At 40.4% G+C, this 9,222-nt stretch overlaps 1 protein-coding gene across 1 annotated transcript in view; it reads right to left on the reverse strand.

The window, feature by feature from the left end:
• LOC111157168 (taxilin gamma) overlaps nucleotides 1-9,222 on the reverse strand; it is a 57,406-nt gene that overhangs the window by 47,082 nt on the left and 1,102 nt on the right. The window lies entirely within an intron of this gene.

Here is a 9,222-nt window from a genome sequence, read left to right on the forward strand (position 1 = left end):
ACGTTTCAAGCACTGAGTCTTGGGGTGATTGTTACACAGCACTGGATAATTAGTATGATATGAGTTCATTTAAAATGAGTAATAATTTAAAACTTGTTTTAATTTCTAATCTGGGAAATATTAGATATAACCCATAAAAACAAAAGGATACTTAAAAATTATGCAAAAAGAGTCTGAAACCAAAAAGTTTGAGAACTGCTGTCCTGGTTGTGGCAGAACAGGAATAGAGAGACTAAAAGGCCAACACACTCAAACCATGGTCTGAAAGGGGTCCTCATCTCGGCACCCTTACCCAAGCAGATCCATCTCTAGAGAATACGGTCCTGGGACCAAGTACAAAGACAGGGAGCCAGGAGTGCCATTTCCTCTGATTCATTCAGAAGCCTCTCCAACAGTACTTGATATACTTCCTCATTTAATCCTCAGAACTATCTTATAGGCAAGTATGATGAACAAACAGGCTCATAGATATAATTTAAAGTAGTGTGTCCTCGGTCCTGAACCCAAGGGCTTGGAAAGCAGAGACTGAATTCTTAGCTTTTTCTCTATCATTCCAGAGAATACGTTCTTCCAAGGTTATGTTAAAAATAAATGCAATGATGATCACAAAACTCTGAATACACTAAAAAAACCACTGAACTGTACACTTTAAGTAGGTGAATTGTATGGTATGTGAATTATACCTCAATAAAGCTGTTAATCAAAAAAAAATAAATACATGAGTAAAACCAGAGCAATGACAGAGTTCTGAGGAGGGATATAAACTGGAGGCAATAAGTTCTAGGAGTTGTCCCAACTCCTCCAACTTTTGGCAGCAAAAGGCTGCCAATGATCTGTCACAATATGTTATGAGAATGGGGAGCACACAGAGGCATTAATAGGTAAATGAGAAAAAAAGAGGGAAAGCAGTGCTGAAGTTAGGATGAGGGAACCAGATCACCCCTACTGGCAAAGAAGCCAAGAAATGAGCAAAGAGGTCCGGAAATGGTCTAGGTGGGACACAGCTTTTTTAGCCTTATGATCTCTCTTGTAGTAGTGTTACTACACCTACTACTAACATCTGTGGTGGGTGCTAACATCTGTATCAGACTATGCACATCATTTGCCTTTTAAAGCAAGGATGATGGCATTGATTTCACAATTTCTATGACTATTTATTTTATAAAAATAAAGGATGCCAGACTCTAAGATTTGCAAAATCATTTCTGCCTCTAAAACTGTAATTCAATGATAATCTGCAAACTGAAAGATATCTGCATTAGCCTAAACACCTATCTAGGCAGCAAAAGTATCAGGAAACCCCAAAATTTTAATGCCCAAAGCTACTGAAATATGCTTGGGCCTGACCTATTTTGCAGAAGGGCAGGGGCTGGGTCACACAATTAGTATCTTCAAGCTACAGACTCCTAAGATGTTAAATGGTCTACTTTTATGGGTTACCGAAATGGAACACCCGTCCCAACTTTATGAAGCCATACTTCATCAGCTCCATGTGGACCAACCATGATGAACCTCTGAATATCAAGCTTTCTCTTTTTTCTTGTCCTGCTTACCCAGACCACTTTAGTTCTTTAACACTCTGTTGTGTGGACTTTAAGACAGGTTTTTAGGGACACCTAGGTGGCTCAGTGGGTTAAGCCTCTGCCTTTGGCTCAGCTCATGATCCCAGGGATCAAGCCCCGCCATCGGGCTCTCTGCTCAGCAGGGAGCCTGCTTCCCCCTCTCTCTCTGCCTGCCTCTCTGCCTACTTGTGATCTCTCTGTCAAATAAATAAATGAAATCTTTAAAAAAAAAAAAAAAGACAGGTTTTTACAAAAAGGTTGCTCTAAACCCTTTATCTTTCAATTTATCCAAATTACACTCATACAATTGGAGGTGTTTTTGCAGAGAGTTTCAAAGCACAGCATACTTCCTAAATCATTTATCTTAAGGTTGACCCAAGGCCTCAGTGAAACAAAAGGTATGAAACCTGTAAGGCTCAAAATTCCCCTCAAAACTTCCCAGATCATAATAGCTTTTCTATACCCCCAGTCATCCAACCCACCCTTCACAATTTCTTTTCATTTAACAAAAATGACTACTCTTTTGACCCACCACTGAGTTTTGCTTACATTCAACAAGGAGCACGTTTTTATTCACTATTCTCAAGAAATGTGTTAAGAGAGCACAAGACACATGGCACATGGGTAACAACTTTGGAGCCCAAAAAGTCTGACCTTCAAACATACCACTTACTGCCTCCTGTGCAGCCATGAGGGAAATCAACCTCTCAGTTTCCTTATCTGTAAACTAGGGATATACATTATCTACCTTCTAGAGTTGTAAGATTAGATAGAATCAATATAAACTGCACCATGCGGAACTGTTATAATATCTGAACAAGGATGCATTTGCAAATTACACAAAATGCCTATATTCTCACTTTTAATATCACCCACATGCCCATTCATACAATACTCGGTGACATGTGCTTCTAAGCTACTGGCACATCTTCCTTGCCAAACCATTCTACATTGACCTTTCCGAAAGTAGGGAAAGGAAAAAGGGAGAAGTGCTGGTTTAGCAGTACTACTTACGGCTGACTACAGAGTGGGAAGTTGGGGAGAATGGGGGTCGTTCTGGGGGACATTTTGGAAATGTAACACAGAATGCAAATCAAAACCCTGAGCAATAAATGCTAAGGCAATTATTTTGATAGCACAGAAGGACAACACTGGTTATTTTATGTATCTTTTCCATCAAGGAATAAAATTTAAGTAGTTACAAGTACCAAGAGAGTTTCAACTAGGAAATGAATTGAATCATATATATTCTCAAGGTTCAAATCCTTAAAGGGTCACCTCCCCTATTTTTATTTTCTTCTAGAAATGCTCCACTTGGGAGAAATTTAAACATAGCTAATTCTAAGTGTTAATGAATACTACATTAAATTTGTACATTATTTTATACATTTAAAATACTGTCACATCTGGTATAATAACTAACAGTTACTGATAATCAGTTTAGAACCAAAAAAAAAGAAATTGAAGGAGGGGAAAGGGGGTGAGTAGGGGAGGAAAAAGCAAAGGAATTTCTTTGTGATATTAGATTAAAATTTGCTAGGTAAGCAGAAACTGTCCAAGCAATAGGGTGTACCATTTGCACAATTATATATCAACTCTAGGCCAACTTCATCAACTCTGAGCTATGTTATTTAAAGCAAGTTTTCTGTTGTTTGACTGAGCCTTAGATGTCGTGTCACCCACTCTGTAAAGGTAAGGAGATATTAGAATGGAAGCACATTTTAAGTGCCTAGTGCACTGCAGGTAACAGTGAGGAGTCAGATTTCTTTCCTTTGAAACGCAGCTCTCTGTAAAGTGTACAATCTGAACAGCGTATCTACTGAAAAATCTATTATAGTGAATCCTTCTGTACAAAAGCAAATCACACACACCCTGTTTTATAGATTTAACATACACATTCCTACATTAAACTTCTCTAGTCAATTGGGATGGACCTAGAAGGCATTACGGTAAGAGAAGTCAGAGAAAAACCAATATCATGACTTCATTTGTATGTGGAATCTTAAAAAAACAAAACAAATAAACAAAAGAACAAACTCACCCATAAATACATACATACATAATACCATAAATACATAATACCATATACACAGAGAACTGATGGTTGTCAGAGGAGAGGGTGGTAAGAGGATGGGCAAAATGGGTTAAGGGGAGTGACAGGTACAAGCTTCCAGTTATAGAATGAATATGTCACAGGAATAAAAGGTACAGCACAGGGAATATAGTCAAAGGTATTGTATTAGCACTATATGGTGACAGATGGTAACTATGCTTGCGGTGAATGTATAATCTACCATAATGTGTAGACCTGTTGAATCACTATGTTGTGTACCTGAAACTAATGCAATCTTACGTGTCAACTATACTTTAATTAAAAAAGAACAAACTTCTTGGGGTGCCTAGGTGGCTCAATCAGTTAAGCGTCCAGCTCGGTATCAGCTCAGGTCTCGATCTCAGGGTCGTGAGTTCAAGTCCCACACTGGGCTCCACGCTGGACATGGAGTCTACTTAAAAACAAAAACAAACAAACAAGAAACACAAACAACAACAAAAAAAACCCACTTCTCTAGTCAAAAACAATATAAATGACACACATAACATACAAACCACATTCCAATAAAATGGTATATAAATGTGGCATATTATAATTCAAAAACAGGGACTTACTAAAGGATGTGCTAGATCTGGTCTACTCTCATTACTGCTTTGCCTCTTTGGTTCTCCTTGAAAATGAAATTGACCAAAGTTTGAAAATAGACAACAATGTTGTAAAGAGAAGGTCACTTAGATTATTATTTAATCTCTGTGCCAGAAGAGTGGAAGTTCAAATCCACAAATGGGGAGCAAAATAAGATAATGAAATGGTTTCTTCCTACCCCATACTCTTGCCACACTGAACCCCATACTCTTGCCACACTGACTGGACTTCTCATTTTAGCTATCCTAGAGAGATTCTAGGAAGAGAGAAAACTCCAAAGCTTGGTAAGTAGATTTACCAAATTAACAGTACCCTAAAAGCAACAGAAATGGATCTTTCCTATAGTCTCCCTACCAGATCAAGGAAAATTCTATATGCCCGGCAATGTACTGAGTGCTTCTCATCAACTCCTATTCTTTTTTTTTTTTTTTAAGATTTTATTTATTTATTTGACAGAGAGAGATCACAAGTAGGCAGAGAGGCAAGCAGAGAGAGGAAGGGAAGCAGGCTCCCTGCTGAGCAGAAAGCCCGATGCGGGGCTCGATCCCAGGACCCTGGGACCATGGCCTGAGCCGAAGGCAGAGGCTTTAACCCACTGAGCCACCCAGGCGCCCCAACTCCTATTCTTTAAAACAATCCTGTGTGGTAGGTGCTAGCATCATAGCCACTTTACAGATGATGCAACTGAGGTTCAGAAAGATTGAGAAACTCACCCAAGGTTGCACAGCTAATAAAGCAAGTGGCAGAGAGCCAAGAGTCTTGACTCCAAAATCCATACTATTCACCCACTAGTACACTACTTATTACCGTAGTCTAGATGACAGGGTATTGGTTTTTAGACTTGGCTTCACCCCTTGGGCAAATCACTTGACCTTGCTGAGCAGTTAGTCATCTGTAAATGAGGGCAATGGCAGTTCCTCCAGCCTTCTCCACAGCATCCAGTGATGCTTAAGAGTTAACAAAAGTGCAAATAGTGCTGTAAAAATTATGGGTCGCTATGTAGTTACAAGATTTTGTTCATTTGAGCCTTGGTTACATACCTTTATCCTTTCCAAATGGTTTACGGACCTAAAAATATTTTTTAAAGATTTTATTTATTTGAGAGAGAGAGAGAGACAGATAGCAACAGAGACAGCAAAAAGACCACAAGCAGGAAGAGTAGAAGAGGGAGAAGCAGGCTCCCCGCTGAGCAGGGAGCCTGATATAGGACTCGATCCCAAGACCCTGAGATCATGACCCGATCTAAAGGCAGGCACCCAACCGACTGAGCCACCCAGGTGCCCCTATAAATAAGTTTAACAGCAATTCAATCATTTTTAACATTCCCCATCAATCTAGTATTAAGGGACACCTGGATGGCTCAATCAGTTAGGCTTCTGCCTTTGGCCCAGGTTGAGATCCCAGGGTCCTGGGATCGAGCCCCGCATCAGGCTGCTTGCTCAGTGGGAAGCCTCCTTCTCCCTCTCCCTGCTGCTCGTCCTGCTTGTGCTCTGTCAAATAAATAAATAAATTTTTTAAAAATCTAGTATTAAAAACCAAATCAAACCTACCTTAGACTTTCTGGAAAAGGCAAAACTATACAGATAGTAAAAAGATCAATGGCTATCAAGGAGGGATAAGTAGGGGATTTTCAGGGCAGTGAAAACTATTCTGTAGGATACTGTAATGGTGGATGCACGTCATTATACATTTGTCAAAACTTTTTTTTTTTTTAAAGATTTTATTTATTTGACAGACAGAGATCACAAGTAGGCAGAGAGGCAGGCAGAGAGACAAGAGGAAGCAGGCTCCCTGTCGAGCAGAGAGCCCGATGCGGGGCTCGATCCCAGGACCCTGGGACCATGACCCGAGCCGAAGGCAGTGGCTTTAACCCACTGAGCCACCCAGGCGCCCCACATTTGTCAAAACTCTTAAACCGGGGGTGCCTGAGTAGCTCAGTGGGTTAAGCTTCTGCCTTCGGCTAAGGTTATGATCTCAGGGTCCTGAGATGGAGACCCGCATTGAGCTGTCTGCTCAGCAGGGAGCCTGCTTCCCCCCGCCCCTGCCTCTCTGCCTACTTGTGATCTCTGTCAAAAAAATAAATAAAAATCTAAAAAAAAAAAAACCCAAAAAACCCAACCTCTTAAACTGTATAATACCAAGAATGAACCCCAATGCAAATTATGGACATTTGTTAATGGCAATGTATCAATATTAGCTCATCAATTCTAACAAATGCACCACACTAATGCAAGATGTAAATAACAGGGGAAACAATGTGTGAAGGAATACATGGGAACTCTGTAATTGATATTCAATCTTTCTGTAAGCTAAAACTGTTCAAAAAACAGTGTCTATTAATTTTTAATTAAATCTCCTAAAACAAATTCTACATAGAAATTTACACAGTAGGGGCACCTGGGTGGCTCAGTGGGTTAAGCCTCTGCCTTCGGCTCAGGTCATGATCTCAGGGTCCTGGGATAGAGCCCCACATCGGACTCTCTGCTCAGTAGGGAGCCTGCTTCCCTTCCTCTCTGCCTGCCTCTCTGCCTACTTGTGATCTCTCGCTCTGTCAAATAAATAAATAAAATCTTAAAAAAAAAAAAAAAAAGAAATTTACACAGTAATGTAAATTTCTTTTACACAGTAATGACCTTGGGTTTTTTTAAGATTTTATTTATTTACTTGACAGAGAGTGAGCACAAGTAGGGGGAACAGAGGGAGAGCGAGAAGCAGTCTCCTTGCTGAGCAGAGAGCCTGATGTGGGGCTTGAATCCCAGGACCCTAGGACCATGACCTAAGCCTAAGGCAGACACTTAATGACTGAGCCACCCAGGCGCCCCATGCCCTTGGTATTCTAAAAAAATGCCTCTAATACTTGACAATGTATATTCCATCTTTTTAGATGTTGTCCAACAGAATTTTACACAATGTTGTAAATATTTTGGATCTGCTCTGACACAGTAGCCACTAGCCATATTGGCTACTGAACCCTTGAAATGTGGTTAGTATGAGAGAAGAATGGAATATTTATTTTTATTTAATTTCTTTTTTTTAAAGATTTTATTTGAGAAAGAGCGAGAGAGCACGAGTAGGGTGAAGGGCAGAGGGCAGAAGGGCTGAATGGGGAGCCTGATGTAGGTCTCAATCCCAGGACCCAAGCCAAAGGTAGATGCTTAACCGACTGAGCCACCCAGGCACCCCTTACTTAATTTCAATTAAATATGCAGCTAGTTGGTATCATATCAGATAGCACAGTTTTAGACAATTCAAGAGACCCTTAGAAATGTACTGTAATATTAACTTCAGAAGAAAAGAGTTACCTCAAGAGACCATCCAAATGGGATGTAGTTATGAAACAATGCCACAATTAACTGAGCTGGTGAAGAATGACTAAGTGGATGGTTCAAACAACTAGGAGCCAATAAAGCCTGTCTCCAGTTGTTTTTCCCTTTAAGTCAGTGACTAAACAGTCACTCTTCTTTAATTCCCTCAGTATTTTCAAAACATTCCAATTAAATATCATTTCTGCTTCCTGAAAAAATACAGTACAAGTCAAGTTAGAATTAGGAATATTTTCGGGGCGCCTGGGTGGCTCAGTGGGTTAGGGCCTCTGCCTTCGGCTCGGGTCATGATCCCAGGGTCCTGGGATGGAGCCCCGCATCGGGCTCTCTGCTCAGCGGGAAGCCTGCTTCTCCCTCTCTCTCTCTCTGCCTGCCTCTCTGCCTACTTGTGATCTCTGTCTGTCAGATAAATAAATAAAATCTTTAAAAAAAAAAAAAAAGAATTAGGAATATTTTCAAGCTGGTAACCCAGAGGAAATAAAAAAATTAGGAGTCATAAAGAAATAAGTTAGTTTCACAGACACAAGATAGTCACCCAATTTTTTAAAACGAAAATTCAAAAACTAATATTTAACCCGAGTATTTCAATTCCAGGTCATAGCCAATTGTAAATCAAAAGGAAGAAGATGCCCAGAAAAACATGAGCAAAAGAAAAAAGGTACAGGAGCTAAGAAAACAAAAATGAGACAGTACAGACACACATGACTATGCATGTCCAGCTGTTCCCCAGAGTGCTGCCTCAAAGGGTCATTACCTCTTATCTCGGTCTTTTAAAATGCTAGTCGATTAAACCTCAATTCCTAATTCAGACGTTCGGTCCTTATCCTAGTGGCATAAACGGGAACTTATGTCCTCAATTGCAGTGGCTTTTTATCAGAGTCCTCCCCTGGGGGACCTATGAAATCAAACACTGAGATTGGCTCCCCACCCTCAGGGAATAAATGAAGTGTCCAAAGTGACAGTTTTGAAACCCTAGAGTACATTCAATCCACAGCTTTTTTTTTTCAGTCCTTCAAGTACTGGATCTTTATTTTAGAGTACAAAGAAAGAAAGAGAAAGAGAGGTAACTGAGAAGTAGTAATACCCTTATGCAGGGAGATATGAAAATATCCACCTTAGAAAGAGGCCCCTCAAAGCCAATTCTTGACACTTTGCTCAGATGTAAACCAAAGCTTTGTTCTCCTTTTTCAAGCTCTTAAATCTCATAAGAAAAATATTATTTCGTAATTTCACACAGGAGTGATTTTTGAGAGTATTCAAATGCATAATTAAGTAATATTAAATAGCTGAGTGATCAAGGCAGGACGTCCAACAAGTTGAACGTTTCAATACGTTCCACTGTAAGGAAAAAGAGACGGGATTTCCACCTTTCCAGCGCCTTTCCCCACGGATTTCCATTCCTGGGCCCTGAAAGCCCCGTACCCCATTTGTTGTGCAATCTTTTTCGAACTCCACCCACTGACTCCAGAACAAGTGGAATTCTCCCATTCTGAAGGTCTCGATTTTCCTGTATCCAGGGAGACACTGAAAACTCCTTGACGTGAGTCAAGTAAGGCAAGGGGAACGGTCCAGCCTGTCTCCCAGATTAAGAGAGACCAAAGGCCAGGGTGGGGGAGGCGCTCAAGTTTCCGCCCACCCT

This window comes from Enhydra lutris, unplaced genomic scaffold (assembly GCF_002288905.1).
Source record: "Enhydra lutris kenyoni isolate GAN:26980312 unplaced genomic scaffold, ASM228890v2 scaffoldscaffold52, whole genome shotgun sequence".
Lineage (NCBI taxonomy): Eukaryota > Metazoa > Chordata > Mammalia > Carnivora > Mustelidae > Enhydra > Enhydra lutris.